Source organism: Belonocnema kinseyi, chromosome 7 (assembly GCF_010883055.1).
Source record: "Belonocnema kinseyi isolate 2016_QV_RU_SX_M_011 chromosome 7, B_treatae_v1, whole genome shotgun sequence".
Lineage (NCBI taxonomy): Eukaryota > Metazoa > Arthropoda > Insecta > Hymenoptera > Cynipidae > Belonocnema > Belonocnema kinseyi.
The window spans coordinates 22,567,712-22,584,597 of NC_046663.1; the positions used below are offsets into that span (position 1 = coordinate 22,567,712).

Genomic DNA, 16,886 nt, shown 5'->3' on the forward strand with positions numbered 1-16,886 from the left:
AACAGAGTGAGTCTCCGATCGAGAAAGGTGATAAATTTTGTCTGGCGTCTGAAGAAGGTAAGGTGGAGCCAAATACTTTCGTCGTCAAATTGAATGGAAGAGAAAAAAAGAGCAATTCTTTGATTGGACATCTTAAAACTAGGTAGATAAAGATGAACAACTTTTTGAATGGCTGACCTTATAAAAGAACAAGACTCAAATTACGATTTGGTATTCAATAGGAACTGTTAAGGCTGTTCAAGCAGTATCGTGTCAATGTTGATCAATCATGGGCTTACCTGATAAAAGAAGACTCTAATTTAATTATGATTTGGCTTTCAGTAACAATATGTAAGGCTGCTCATGAAAGTCTGGTGTCAATCACATAAGGCCTGATAGAAGACTCCAATTCCATTAAGATTTGCTTTTTAATAGGAACATGTAAGGCTGCTCAATCAAGTATGGTGTCAACGCTGATCAGTCATTAGCTGTCCTAATAGCAGAAGACTCAAATTTAATTACGATTTGGTTTTCAATAACAATATTTAATGATGCTCAAGCTTGTACGGTGTCCATATTAATCAGCCATTGGCTGGTCCAGTAGAAGAAGTAGAAGAAGAAGAATCCAATTCAAGAAAGTGCACGCTCCTCGTCTATTGATTGTTTTACGTTTTGTCTGGTACAGAAAATCCATATTTTAGTTATTATTTCGTGGATAATTCTGAAAAAATCAGATTGCATGATTAAGTGAAAAATAGGCGATATGCGCGATTGCATAAGATTGATAAAACAACTTTTTGAATGAGAAGATGATAAGATGAGTATGTGGAAAAACGAGGAGAGGTTGCTGATGGAGAAACGAGTTGAGGACCATGGTGCGTGTCGATGTTATGAGTCCCCCTACTTCCGGCGAACCATATCCGGCAGAACGTATCGGCCCGGCAGACCGTGCACTCCCAACTGTTTGTACACTGTGCAACCTGCACTATCGCAACCCAATTGCCGTGAACAATCACTGCGATTAAATTCGTTGTTTGGCCTTCGAGATCTAGATTGAGCGTTTCAAAGGCCAATGTAATAATACTCGGCAAATGTATGGGTGATTCTCTATAAAGGTGTTTCTCCATATAAAGGTCAATTGATTCCCCGTGTTATATTATTGCGAATAATTATAAAATTGTTTGAAAATTTGGTTACTTTCTCCCCTTTGATAATAGTAACCAAACGCATTAAAGATATATAGATTATTGTACGCAAAAAGTATTGTAATCAAACAGTAAACACTTATCCTTTTTCACCACTCTTGACCCAATTTAAGAAAATTTGTTTATAGAACTTCACGATTAAATAAATCGCAAGCGGCGTCGGTATCTTTTTGTAATAGAAACTGTTTATAGATTTCTGCTGCTTTATTCTATTTTTAGTGAACCTTCCAACAATTTTTCAAGCAGAGATTATCATTCATTTTATGGGATTTTTGGTTAACATTAAATAGATAATCGATGCTTAACTGGGAAAATATCTAGTACGCAAGACACTAATTGCTGGAGAGAAGGAGGCTATCAGAAAGTGTTTCCGTCGTGCCCTTTCGGAGCATGTTTCACTATCGTAATTATGCACTGTAACAACATCTGGGCATAGGTCGTATTTCTATTTTACACGTGCTATAATAAATTATTGTAATGTCGCACCTTTAAATCTTTTTGAAATCATCACCAAAAATTCTTATTCTGCAGCAGCGCGCAAACTTGATAAATTGTAGGATAAATATTATGTGTGTAGATGTACGTTTAATAGGCGGTCACCGTCTACATCTTGATTTATATATCAAAATCGGGGTAGACATTTCCGGTTTTGACCCGCCCAATTTATTGAACAAACATCGATAAAAGTCAGTCAGGATAATGTGGGATTGTGAACTTTTGAGACTAAAGTGCCGCATTAGAATAGATGTGGCGCATCCTTCAAGACCCAGATAAAAAAAATGGCAAGAACAATTTTTGATGTCTCATTCTTTATTAACCGGCTACAGTATAATTACACCCAAGCAGGTTCCCACATTGATTATCTTCATTGTCACGCCCATTATTATAAATTAGGCAAAGGGTTGAATTTGAAAATGATCAGCAATTATTTTTTCAAACATCTATTGCCATTGCATTATTGTTTCCATGCAATGAAAAAGACGAATGGTAAAGTGAATCCCCTGAGGTCACGTAGAGTCGTAATCTGTGCGGTTTTACGAGCGGTAGATTAAACGGTAAATCATCGATTCCCTTGCTACTAGAATCGATATAGTCTCAGGTATCGTTCCAGGGAATCGATCCTTTCGTCTTTCGTCGTGAAAGAGAAGACGCGTGCTGTTGACGTTGGAAGAAGCACAGTAAGTTTCAAGAGACACCCACGCCGATGGTGAACGTATACCTGTCTATAAGAATATACGAATACGTTTTAACCATCCTAACAGCCTCGTCGGACCGGTCAGTTAATTGTTCCGATGGATTTAAAGTCGGCGCCCGAAATAAATGAATGTCTCTTACGAAAGGCGCGGCACGATGTGCTCAAATATATGGTCGTCACGGATTGTATTTCTTCGGATCTCCCGATTGCACGCAGTTTTCACATTTGCACGTTCTCGTAATGCCATTTCTCTGACGTAGATAAACTCAGAAAAACATTGTCTTTATACAACAAAATCATTTTTTTTTTACCGAATTCAGTTCAATTACGATTTAGTTTTTAATAGCAGCATTTATGGCCGCGCAGGCAAGTATGTTGTCAAATTTGATAAGTCAGAGGCTGACCTGATAGAAGAAGCATCCAATTTAAGACGACAGTGCACGCTTTTGGTATATTTATTTTTTATTTCAATTATTATTTTATACGAAATGCTGCATAAAACATGTGATTTCATAAATTGTGTAAAAAATGAAATCTGCGAGATTATATATGATTACGTGATTAATGTTTTGATTTCAATAAACAAAGGTAAGACATTCTCTTTTCTTACACTGGCAAAAATACTTACTTAAATTAATTAATATATTTCCTTAAATTAACCAAAAGATATAGTATAATCAAGCAAATTTTGCTAACCAAAAAATTTGCTTAGCATAGACACATATCTTGTAATTCAAGTAATAACCATATTCTAGGGTTAAATAACCGAATTTTCATTCAGCTAAAACTTATTTTGCTGGGTGTACTCTACAAATGTTTTGAGTGGGCGTAGCATGGACCACACGTGCATAGCCTCGACGTACAAAAAACGATTGAGATGCAGACAAGAATATCGTTCGACTATCGGCGGCAAGAACAGTCTCTCGGTTCAAGCTGCAAAAAGTTTTATAAAAGCTAGTTCCTTTTTCATATAATTTCAATCTTTGGAAATAATATGACATGAAAAAAAAAGTTTACAGGTGAGGAAAAAGTATAGGAAAGTTTCTTTAACTATATCTAATTCAATTACAAATCTAATTTTATTTTTCAAGTGCTTCACTATTGATAATGAATTAACCTTATTTGCAAGTAGCTCTCGCAAAATCTAAAATAATTTTTACATCAGGCAACATACGTCAGCACTATTATATATTTTTATCCCGTCGACTAATAGGAACACGCCCCCATATTCACAAGATATTCTTACGCACGCGAAATGTTATTTTTAATAATCTATGTAAGTGTCGAACTGACACTATACCGGGTGTTTTTGTCACGAAAGTGTAACACATCGAAACTGTACTCCAATTCACGAATATTACATTCTATCTTTTTCAATCGAAAGATTTTTATATCCAATTGTCAAAAATTGGCCTTCTTGAGAAGCGAATGTTATAGTGTAGACTCGTGATTTACGACATGTGGAGGTTAATAACTAATAAGCGGCCGAAAGCAGGAAGACTCGAGGGTACATTTCGGTTCCATGTTGAAAAGAAATTGCAAAGGTGCAGGGGTACGTGGCAGGCGTTTGGACAACTTCTTCTACCCACACTCCCGAAACAAAATGGCGTCTTTTAATTTACGTATCGTTAATGTCAACGCTTCGAGTGCTAAAGTCGAGAGCGAAGAGTTTAGGGTCGGCGTAAATTTCTATGGTGTTAAGGAGGTGCCAAATTTTTAAATTACCTTGCTAAAAGCTTCGGGCCTTAAGCATTGCGGCCAACGTCGATTGGTTTAATTTTCCACACTACAAATCGTGCACATGATCATTTGTTCCACTTCAACTACCACAATCTCGAAGAAAGACATTTAAAAGTTCAATTTACCAAAGTCATAATGAAAATAAAAAATACTTCTTGATATAAAGACGTTTCTTTTACCTAATACCATAAACAATTTATCAATAAATGTAGCAGTGATTTCTAATATAATAAAATTCCGAAAAATAAAAATTGTATACACATTGAATGCAGTAAATGGTATAAATTGAATCTCGCGTAAGTGGTCAAACAAGTATCTCTATATATCTCGGCGCGTCTATCCGAAACCGCCCGATTATGTGAAACGCGTGGAACAAGTTTACAAGTTTGATGGCCTTCGAGTCACTCAATATGTTTCGCTGGCTGTTTACTTTATTCAGCACAAAGTGCTCACTTCCCAAGTCTGATTTTCAGCCGATATTTTATCAATATTACAGTAGAGTTGAATTCAGGTCTTGACATGCAGTTACATTATTGCACTGCATTAAGCGAAGTATCGTAGTGTGGATATAAATCATTTTGAAAAAGTGTGTGTCATTTGAAGGAAGTGATCAGCGTTAACTGCAAAGCCACTGACGTTATTACGTTTCCATACTGCGAATTTGGGGCTGACGCTTTTACGATCACATATTCGGATGCAGCTGCATCACAACATTTCAGGATGGATAAGTAAGTCTCTGCTGTGCCAACGAATATCGGCAATAAACATCATGTTCGTGAACCATTTCCTCGTAAAACCGAGCAAATGTGCTGGCTCACCACTCTTGACACCTATTCTACATTGTAAGGATGCTTTCAAGACTCGACTTCCAATAAAACTTGAGCACCCGTGTCGAGCAACGCTTTTAAATTCCCTCCGCTTCAGTCTTTCGATAAGCGAGATTCTCCTCAACTTTATCTGCATAACGGGTTCATAATCCGCGCGATTTCGATTAAATCTTTATGGTAATGATCGACTTGCCACTGAATTACGAGCGCGCTTTCAGATCCTTAAATGGACACCTCGGCTACCGAATTTACGTCTGCGTTAATTGGATTGGCGACAAAACGGATCCTGCAAGGGTGGATAATCTTGTGAAAAAGGTGACAATCACGGCTCGTCAGTAATAATTCAAATAATTTGTTATTTTTCGAATGATAAAACGACCTTGTTTATATCGTAAGTAGTTATTATTGCCAAAGTGGAAACTGCACCGTTGCGTTGCCGTGAAATTATTACTTAGGTGGACTAAACGTGTATCTAATGGAGAAACAATATCCAAGGAGTCATAACAGGAAACATTAAAACATACTGCTTCAAGTACTTACTCGAAGTCACGATTGGAGACTGAATGTTCTGTACTGATTGTTAATTTTTTACTACTGCGTTTTTAAAGCGAATACTGATTATAGGTTTGGCTTTAATTTAAAGGGCTAATTATACAGCAAGCTACTGTATATTAGTAGAAGAAACGTTGAACGTCTTTTTTCCATAGTCAACTCTCCATTACATTCCCGTTTTGGAGCAATAAAAAGTAATCACTTTGCCAATAGAAATGAATTATCGCAACATGTGCAAACATTTGCAATCAAATATTGCGTTTCATTCAAAACGAATTCAGAGAAGGAGCTTTGGCTCTTCGAGGGCACGCCCACGAACAACAAAAAAACCGAAACAATAAAAGCCAGAACTAAAAATGTCGCGAACTCGAGCCGTTGAACATAACTTGAAAGAAAAAAAGAGAGGCGGAGAACCGGTTTACTACCAAAACCGGAAAGATTTCTTCCGTAAGTTGTCGTCCGAAACGGACAAATGGGACGAGGTAGTTGAGCCATTGGTACTGGGGTAAAAGAAAAACTTCTGAAAATTGCAGCCAGTTGAATGAAAATGATGAATTATTAAAGTCACGACATCGCTGCTGAATTGAAGCAATTGAGTCTCGGAAAAAAAATTAAAACACAATTATAACAAATTCATCTCTAATTTAATCATGATATCCCATAATTTGATAATTGTGGCACAATAAAATCGATTTAAAATAGATGTTTATTACAGAATTTTCAGCGAAAAAACACCTACGGGGATGATATTTGAAAAACTATGTGCAATGACATGGCTAATGGGTTCTATTGCTCCTTATTGATATAATGTGCAGTTCTTAATGCCTCCAAATGATCAAGTTTTCATGCAGGGTTTTCTATGCGATTTTGCGATTAAGAACCATAAAAATTTCGAGTCGTATATTTGATTGGACCAGGTGCGATGGGTAATTTATTGCAACGGTTGTCAAGTTCTTCCAAGCTATACGGTTATGACTTTCAATGAGGTTTAAGAACATGATCTCGGTGGCATAACATTCTTTATGCATTATTTGTTTCTTAATCAGAGCGTCGATTACACTCGCATGATCAACCTAGCGATAGACAGTGGCACTTGTATACTTTCTTACTAGCTTCAGGACAAGTAATGAATTGACGTTGATCGATCCGATCTCATTAAGGCTGTCCTCTCTTTTATTTACGAAGCATGGTCGCGAAAAAAATACCAGCAAACTATTGTTTTTTTATACTGGTCATATGTACACGTCGGTCATAATATATTGTAATAATTCTTCCTGTTTGCTTTCATAAAAATGTCTAATAATATCCATTTTTCTCTCTTTATATGCATGCTGTTTTCTTTACAGTTATGCAGATGCTTTTTATTTAATTGTAAAAACCATACATCTTCTTAAAGAGACAAGTTCTCGTTCATAATGCGTAAAAATAATTTCTTCAGATTTATCATACCTATTCATCCATCTATTCATCACAGGCTAATTGATGCGTTGCAGTACTTCGAAAGAGCATATTACTTACTAACATGTAATAAAATTATTCACTCTACAATACAAAATAATCAAAACTCTACTTCCTCAAATAACAACCTAATTTTTAGGCGAATACTTTTTCGCAGTCGAAAGATTACAACGAATTGCTTCAACCAGCCATAAAATCAACCAGAATTAGTAATCCGATTCTTTAGGATTTAGTCAAGCTTTGCATTAGTGAGTTTATAGAGCGATGCATTTCTGATTTGAACTGCGGCATTATCAATACTTTAACCCAATACGTGCTCCTGTCGATTCTGAATAAGGAAATGTCGCAAACCATTCTACAGTAATATTTGCGTCTAATTTTTTACGGCTTGGTAAAGAAGATAGATCTTGATAAGAATGCAGGATTGACATTTACACATGTCAAAGTAGATTTACTGAAATAGAGTTTTAGGATTGGCTCATCAACAGCATTCGTCTTGGGCAAGAAAGCTGAGGTGTCTTTATGGAGACTGACCTTCCGATTGCCTATTTAAACTCAATTTCAATAAAGGATGCGTAATCCGAATGGCATCTGGAATAACAATGCATCTTCCTATTTTATGAGCTTTGGAGTAGTATGCCGCGTCGCCAGATGCAGATATCGGCATCTATCTCCAATGCCTGATACTAACATTTGAGTTGGATTTTGTGAAAAGTGACCACTACATCTTTTTTTCTACATTTTCTTCACAACTATTTACCATTCATAATGAAGCTTATTTAGGATTACATCTCTAGAAAAGCTTTTTTCCATGTCAAGAACTTTGCAAAAATTAGTAGTTTCAAGCCAGATTTGGTCCCTTCATTGTTTGACGCTTCGAAATTACTGGCATGTGCTGACAAGTTCCAGCCCTTGATGCTTCCATTGTTGCTGATGCTTCGTTGTCGACACGACGGTTTTGATGATCGCCTCTGGTGCTAAAGCACTGTTGGGTGTAACAGGAGACTCGAGAAGTGCTTGCACATGCAACCAGAAGCGATCAAGAGGGACCAGAACGTTGACCTCGTGCTGGTTGAGATGAGAGGGTATAATGAGAATGCTAGCCAATGATACCAGTTATATGAACTATCACTCACTCTGGCGCTTTAACTTTCTGTCACTCCTCACATAAATTATTCTTCAGATCAAATGCATCCTTTCCATAAACACCCATTGCTTGTAGATATTTGATTATTTTCGTAATATGTAGCTTACTTTACATATCTCATATCCACTAATCACTTTTCCAAACAAGGTTAAACCCTTGTATACACTTTGAAATGATTAATTCAATCTACGGCAAATCGCACGTGTTCGCATAATTCCGAATCTTGCGTATTTCAATCGTTAATATTCAATATGGGTGTAATAACAGATTATAGAACACTGAAAATACAAGAGGGAGAGTAAAATCAAAAGCGTGCAATAAATTGTGTCCGTTTTCAGTGACAAACACACAACTCTATGACAAGCAGAAACATTCATCGACTTTATATTAATCCAGTTCCCCCTCGGGATTCTGCCTTTTTTAACACAAATGCTTACTTAATAAATATTTGTAACAAATGATATATCAGATGGTAACATAATCTGAGATAAATTCTCACACGTTTATAGTCGTGTCGAGCAACTAGGATCTGACTCAATCTTGACAAACGATTCAATTATGATCCATTAACAATTAATGTAAACGTCGATAGAGGTCTTTCCGAGTTGGGAATAAAATGAATTGTCTGGGGGAGCAGTTTCTCTTGTCTACGAGTTCCTGTGTGGTCTGGTCTCGGAGCGATGCTCCTTTCGCAGAAAATGTTAATTTTAATGGCAATGTCGCGCACAAACGATGAACGGATATAACGGTTTATGGGGCGAAAAGCAGCCCTTTCAAGTTTTTACTCAACGCCGTTTTGTCATTTTTATAATGCCGCTTTTTCTCTCTTTGGCATCTCGTTATAATGCCGGTTAGGCCTCTTGACATCACACGATAGGAAATTTTCTTTCACTGGCTAGTACTAACTAGTAGGACAAGAGTTGCCATCTTGTTCCGCGAACAAGTCATCGAATAATTAAATGATGTTCTCTGAAATAATGACAGTCATCGCAGAGTGTCACCTATTCACCTTTTGTCACCTATTTTCAATTTTGTCACCTTTCGTCACCTTTTTTAGGAATTTGTCAACTTTTTCTCCTATTTTGGGGTTTCTCATCGTTTGTTACCTTTTTTCAGTAGAAAAAGTACAATTTTATTCAGAATTACAACTTGCACACCAAATACAAGTTTTATTACACTTTCCTAATCGACGAATCTTGAACCAAATGATCGAATTTTTAAACAAACAAGATTAAACTTCAACCAAGAAGAGTTGCATTTTCAAACATAATCTTAAATTTGAAATTTGAAAAGATAAATATTTTACAAGGCAGTTTAGTTTTGAAGCAACGAAGACGAATTTTCAACTAAGAAATATGATCTTTCTATCAAATGAGGATTTTTACAACAAAAGGATTAATTTGCTATTCAAAAATACAAGTGTTCAATCAATCAGTTAAAATTTTTATTAAAAAAGATTACTTTTTAAGAAAATAGTTGAATTAAGATTATTCTAAAATAAAAATATAATTTTTTTCTAATAAAAATAATGAGCTTTCAATCAGAAAGGATCAATTTTGATCCAAAGAAGATGAATTTTTAACAAACCAGTTGAATTTTCAACCAAATAGTAGAATTTTTAAGCAAGAACTGAATTTTTAGTTAAAAGGGTGATATTTTTTTTAGCAAATAGTTGAATTTTCCACCCAAAAAGACGATTTTTTAAGTAAAAGAGAATTTTTAATCCAAAAATGATGAATTTTCAAAAAAAATATAACTTGTTAACAAAATAGTGGATTTCAAATTAATTCTGAAAAAGAAATATAATACTTTTTTGTTTGTTTTTGATAAAAAGAACTAACTTTTAATAAAAATAGATTTTTTCAGCCAAGAGGTTAATTTAAAAAAAAGGTGACTTTTTAAGAACCTAGTTTAATTTTCAATAAAATAAATAAACTGTCAACCAATTTGTAGAATTTTGAACTAAATGCCAAAAATATAATAGTAGACTTTTTAACAAAGATTATTAACTCTTAAATATAAAAGGTGAATTTTCAAACACTAAAAAAAAAAAAAAATTTCTACCAAAAGATAAATTTTCAATAAAAAAAGATGAATTTTCTACAAAAGTAAATTTTTCGACCAAAAAATGAACTTTCTACCAAACAATATAATGTTTTGACCAAAAACGATTACTTCTCAACAACAGACTTTAATTTTCAATTAAATAGTTCAATCTTTAACTAAATTATAGAATTTGTAACCAAGAAGTCGAATTTTGAAACCAAAAAATGATCCATTAAAAATTCCACTCCTTCGTTGAAAGTTGAACATTTTTTTAACTTCATTTTTTTCGTTGAAGATTCATAATTTTAGTAGCAATATCTTTTGTTTTTTTTGTTAAAAAATTAAATTAAAAATTCTTTTTCCTGTGAACTTTATAATCAATGAAAATTTATCAACTCAATTTTTGGTTAAAAATTCAACTTTCCCGTTTAAAAATTTTACATTTTGGTTACTAAATAATGTTTTTTTGGTTGAAAATTCGTCTTTTTTGGTAGAAATTAATTTTTTTTTGTCAAAATCAAATCATGTAGAAAATATGTTTTGTTGAAAGTTCAACATTTGCTTAACATTATTTTCCATTCTTGATTGAAAAAATTTTCTTGGTGGAAAATTCATTTTTTGGTTAAAAATGCAACTGCTTATTTGAAGATTTATCTATTTTGGTTTAGGTTTAAACTATTTTATTGAAAATTAAAAAATTTGGTATAAAATTCAACTTTTTTGCAGAAAATTAGTTTTTATTGTTGTTTTAAATGAAAATTAATTTTTCTCAACAGAAATTCATCTGCCCAATTTTTTAGTAAAAAATTAAACTTTCATGCTTTAAAAATGCAAACTATTCATCCTTTTTGCTTGAAAATTCCAAAATTTGGTAACGGATTTCGCTATGTAGTAAGAAATTGAATGGCTTTGTAAAAAAATAGTTTTAATTTTTGTTTAATTGAAAATTAGTTCTCAGTGGAAATGTAAGTACTCTATTTTTCAGGGTGGCCGTTTAAATCGAAGAAAACGATTTCTGGTCATCTACCGGTTTACAACAAATTACAACTTTTTTTTTGTCTTATTTAACATTTGTTTATCACCTATTTGGAATCTATTTTAGAGAAAAAAATGTCACCTATTCACCTTTCTTGACGACAATAGGTACTGTGACGACTGTAATGAACAACACGTATTATTTATTAGATGATTGTCGTTACTTGTTCTGTTTTCATGTGGGACGAATTTTGATTGAGATTTTTTGAGGACATCCGATTCAGAGTTTCCGAGGTGGAAAATTGTCGACGTGAGAGATGAATCTCATCGCGCACGTTTGTCGTGTGTGTAGTTATGCGTGAACGAGAATACGGTCCTCGAAGTATGCTCGTGAGCAGGAATAAATTACGTCGCCCACGTTTTCTGGCGAAGCGTGAACCGTCCGAGAGGGCCCTCGACTCGAATAAAACGGTAGCAAATATTGACACTGCCTGAGAGAAACACACTATCCCGAATGAAGTACTCGCCGCAAATAAAATCGGAATTTCAACTAAATTTGATTGGTCCCCACTAAGTCTGAAATATTCTAAAATACTTTTTATTATCAATCCTCACTCAAAGTCGGGTGCCAGTCGGATCATCTGACTAGCCCCCGACCAGTAGCGTCACTGTAGGTTAGTCGGGGGCTGGTCAGGTGACCCGACTTATCCTAATAGGGGCCTGATCGGATACTATTAGGGGTCATATGATTATACATTCGCGTGGAATATTAACTAAACTCCCCAAAATTTGTCGAACATCCCCTAAAGGCTTGTCAAAATACTTATTATTTACGGAAATCACCATAAACTTTTTAGAAATATTTAAAAGTACTCAAATTTACCCAATATTTAATGGAGAACATATTCTACGCTTGAAAATACATAAATTTATGTAACTAAAATTCGCCAAAATTTGTGGAATATTAAGAATATTATTTTTTTAAAGACTTCAGCTGCAAGGCAGCAATGGAAGAGCTTCGCTCTGAAGGAACCGCCGTATTGGTCACAGTAGTCTCTGCTCCAGGTAATTATACTTCGTTACGTGTCGACTGCTGTCTTAAACACTCGCCGCGTCATGACTGTTGCGCGAGAGGCGGCACGTCGCGTCCTTGCGGATTTTCTTTAAAGCTACGAGTCCAGAACCGCAAGACTCAAATGAAGATGGTAGCGAAATCTGAACTGTACCGTGCTTAATAGTTTACTTCTAGGATACTGCTCTTCACTGATTAATCCAAAACTATTTCTCTTTCCAATTTCAAGTACATGAAGGATTATACTTTATTTACATGCAATTTTCTAAAAAAGACTACAAAAAATAATATCACGTCTTTTTCAAGTTTTTGATCGTTGTTTTTATTAATTAAGTATTAAGTATATTTGAGATAAATTTATCATTATTAAACCTTTTCTCCAAAAAACGGTGTAAAATTATTGTTAAATATATTCTTAGTGTCTTAGAATAAAAAAATCATTACGCTTTTTTAGATATTACCTCATTTGATAAGACCTCGCCGAAAACTCAAACATAAGAATAACCCGACCAGAGCCCGACTAGCCCTTGACCAACCACCGACCAGGCCCCGACTGAAATTTTGACAACAAAAAGCTTAACTAGTCCTCGATTACTCCCCAACAATAGGGCCAAATGGGGTTATTCCCACACGGTTATTTTAATAATTGATTTAATAATGTATGAATAAATATTAAATTATACACTATAATTATACCTTTTTTTAATCTTATATTATTTTATTATATGAGGTGAGAGAGTAGTGTTACGAGCGTAATATGCTAGTTGAGTATATTACGAAAGAACCGTTCTAAGATAATTTGAAACCGTGACATCCTGGAGATAAAATTCGTCTATGAATATTTCGGACGAGGCATCCTTCGAATGAAATCTCCGACTTCATTTGCATTCCAAGGCAAATTAATGTAGCTCGCCAGCAAATGCAGCTTCGCGCTCGCACGAGCCGTTGCAATATTAAATTCATTGCGGATGCTAAATATGCTGATTTGACTCTGCAGGTGGTGACGAGGGGCATCGACCAACTTCGGTATACCACTCAGATAACAAATTAGCGGCAATAATTTACATAATTACAATTCAAAAGAAAACTCTCCAGGTACATTTATCAACAGTGAAATCAAATCCTGCTATAAATATCCTCTAAATAAACTTGTACGTTCAGGAACTTCATGTACAGGAAAAAGCAACTAAGAATCCTTATCTGGAATATAGATGTATTTTGGTTCTTTTCTTTGATTATCAGCACAATTATCAACTGATTTCAGTGAGACTCGGCATTTGACTCAACAACCATTAAAAAATAAGTTTAAGCGTGATTTAAAAAAAATTCTGGGCATGGGAGATGGATGGTATAATATAATCCCGTCTAGTATATTAGTCGTAATATAATGTATGATCCCATTTTCGAAAAGGGTAAATAATGTCCTAATTCAAGATTCTTTCTCACGGTTAAATCTTTGAATGGGGCTTTAGAAATCTTTGTAAGGACGATTTGAATGAAGTACTGTGATTAGAGACTTTTACCTTTCCCATCTGTACTTGTGTGCCAGATTCCCGGTGGGTGATCCAAACACAACGAGTATTTCGAGATTCGTGGGGTCGCAGGTCAGTCTGCGGAGGACATTAATAATCGTTTACAATCTTTGGACAGGGTGTGGCGAGTACATTAAACTCTCGGCGCGTATCGCACTCCCAAAGAAAGAAATGTGCGATGCCGTCTGATAAATCCCTGTATAACCGAGTCGCACACAACGCGAAAATAAATAATAACAAAGTAGCCGACACTCACCGAGAAATAACCGGGAATTTTCCATTCTTTTTGAAAATTAAAAAAAAAAAACTTAGAGATCGTACTTAAATTGTGTAATAGATCAAAGTGAGGAGGGGGTAGGGAGAGTTGGGGGGTCGAGACCTTTTGTTACGATTAGTTACGGCAGTAACAATTTTGCAACAATTTTTTGCAAATTCGCAAAAACTTTCGCCTGAAGATTAACTTTTTAGTTATGAATTTTATTATGTGGTTGAAAATTTTACAATTTTTTTACAAATACATCCTTTTTGGTTGCAGGTTAAACTGCTTTGTTAACAACTCGTCTTTTTCGGATTAAAAATTCAACTATTTTCGTTGAGAATTAACCTTTTGTTTAAAATTCAATTTTTTTTGGTGAGAAGTCAACTGAAAACTTTTTGGATGAAAATTCAACTCTTTTCTTGAAAACTTGTCTTTTTAATTTCAAAATTTACCTTTTTCTGTCGAATTTTCTTTTTTCTTGGACATAATTGCATCTGTTTTATTGAAAATTTAACAATATTGTTCAATTGTCAAAATTTTGCGGTTAAAAATGCAACTATTTAGCAGAAAATTAACTTTCGTTTACAATTATTATTTTAATATTGGAAAGTAAACTGGAATCTTCTTTGGATACAAATTGAAATATTGTTTGAAGGTTTTTTTTATTCATTTGTTTCAAAAGAAATTGCATCTTTCTTAAATAAAAATGCATCTTTTTCTTTCGAAAATTGAACTCTTGCTTGAAGTATATCTTTTTGATTTTCAAATTTAGCTGCTTTAGCAAAAACGCCATGTTACTTGGATAAAAATACAACTGTTTGGTTGAAAATTCCAAAAATTTTTTTAAAGTCATACTTTTTGGTTGAAAATTCTACAGTTTTGTTGAAAATTTAACTATTTCATACAAAATTCACTTTTTGTTTAAAATTTATATTTTGGTGTTAAAAAGTGAACTGAAATCTTTTCTGGATAAAAATTAAATGTTTTTCCATTTTTTTTATTATTATTGAAAATTCATATATTTTAAGAGAAATTTCATACTTTTTAATAAAATTGCAGCTTTTTGGTAGTAAATTAAATTATTTTGAGAGAAGTTCATAATTTTGGCTAAAAATTGTACTATTTTGTTGAAAATTTAACAATTTCGTAGATAATTTACTTTTTGTGTAAAACGTATATTTAGGTATTGAAAAATTAACTATTTTTTTATGGAAGGCGTATGTCTTTGATTAAGTGGTAAGAAAAATAATTTTCTTCAATTGAAATTACATTTGTGTTGGTTAAAAATCTATCAGTTTCGTGGAAAAATAAATATTTTTCGGAAAAGTCATATCTTTTGCATCAAAATTCAATTTTCGTAGAGAAATTCATCTTTTGGCTTGAAGGTTCATCAATTTAGATAAAGTTTTATTTCTTTCTTGAGTGCAAAAACTTTATTTGTTGAATATTTTTCTTTCTGGTTTTAAAATTCCGTTTTTTTGTTCTTTTTTTTTTTGTTAAAATTTATTCTTTTTTGATTGAAATATAATCTGTGACACTTTTTTTTGGGAATCCATCTTGTTAGTTTGAAAATCCAACCACAAAATTTAATTATTTTGTTGAAGATTCAAGTATTTTATTTTTAAAAAGAAACATATTTTATAGCAGAAAGGTCATTTTTTTGTTTAAGATAAATGAATGAATTGGAAAATTTTTAATTTGCTTCTGAAGTACTGTTTTATTCCGTTTATAAAAGATTTTGTATGTTAAAACTATTACAAGATTAAAATGCTAGTATTTTAATGTTAATAATTAAATCAAATGAAAAATTAGTTAAGGAAAAATCAGGAAATTTTGAAACTCACGTTCCCTGACAACCTGCCTCATTTTACCAGCAATAATTAGCAAAAAAATTCTGTTTACTAAAAATTACGTACATTAAGAGAGTGGGGGGCTTAAAAATATTCTGTTATAGTTTGTTAGAGGGAGATAGATTGAATTATAATTTCCTTTTTCCGCTTTTTCACCCTTTCTAGTGCAGAAAGAATTTATTCAAAAAAAAATATATTCATTTTAAAAATTCAGATCTTCAAGCACATCCTTTTTTTTGACTGGGCTCGCGAATCTTGATCGCACAATCATTTAATAGGATTGCAAATTTCCTTAATCTTTCAGATATCATATCGAGCAAATTACAAGTTCATTTGAATATAAATTTACGCATATTTACGTGCATATAAATATTCATTCAAGTGTGTTAATCCGGTTCTCGAGATCGTGTATCCACTTTTCTTGGGCGTTTTTCAACGCCCAAGAAAATAGGAAGAATTTCTCTCGCTATGCGCAGACTTGAGACAGTCATCAAAAGTCTGAATTATATGTTACATACATGAAACGAGGGTAGTTCAATAAGTCCTTAGAATGAAGTATAAAAACAATTTTTTTTTGGGTAAATTTTTTTTTTATTTTTCAACATAATCTCCTTGGAGCTCTATACACTTGGTCAATCGCTTTTCAAGTTTTTTTAATCCTTCAGAAAAGTGCGTTTTCGGAAGTTCCTCAAAAGTCACTGGGGGCTAAATCTGGTGAATACGGTGGGTGTTCGACCAATTCGAATTTTAGTTCTTCAATTTTAGCCATTGAAACGAAGCATGTGTGAACTTGGGCGTTGTCGTGATGAAAGAGAATTTTTTTCCTCGCCAAATGTGGTCGTTTTTTTTTTAATTTCTTCTTTCAGCTGCTCTAATAATGATGCAGAATATTCACTAGTGATTGTTTTACCCTTTTCCAAGTAGTCAATAAGTATAATTCCACGTGCATCTGTAGCCATAACCTTACCAGCTGACTTTACGGTCTTTGCCTTCTTTGGAGCTGGTTCGCCTGTGGAAATCCACTGTTTGGATTGTTCCTTTGTCTCAGG

General features: G+C 33.7%; 1 protein-coding gene across 2 annotated transcripts in view; it reads right to left on the bottom strand.

The window, feature by feature from the left end:
* Positions 1-16,886, bottom strand: part of LOC117176937 (Krueppel-like factor 3) — a 766,707-nt gene that overhangs the window by 725,160 nt on the left and 24,661 nt on the right. The window lies entirely within an intron of this gene.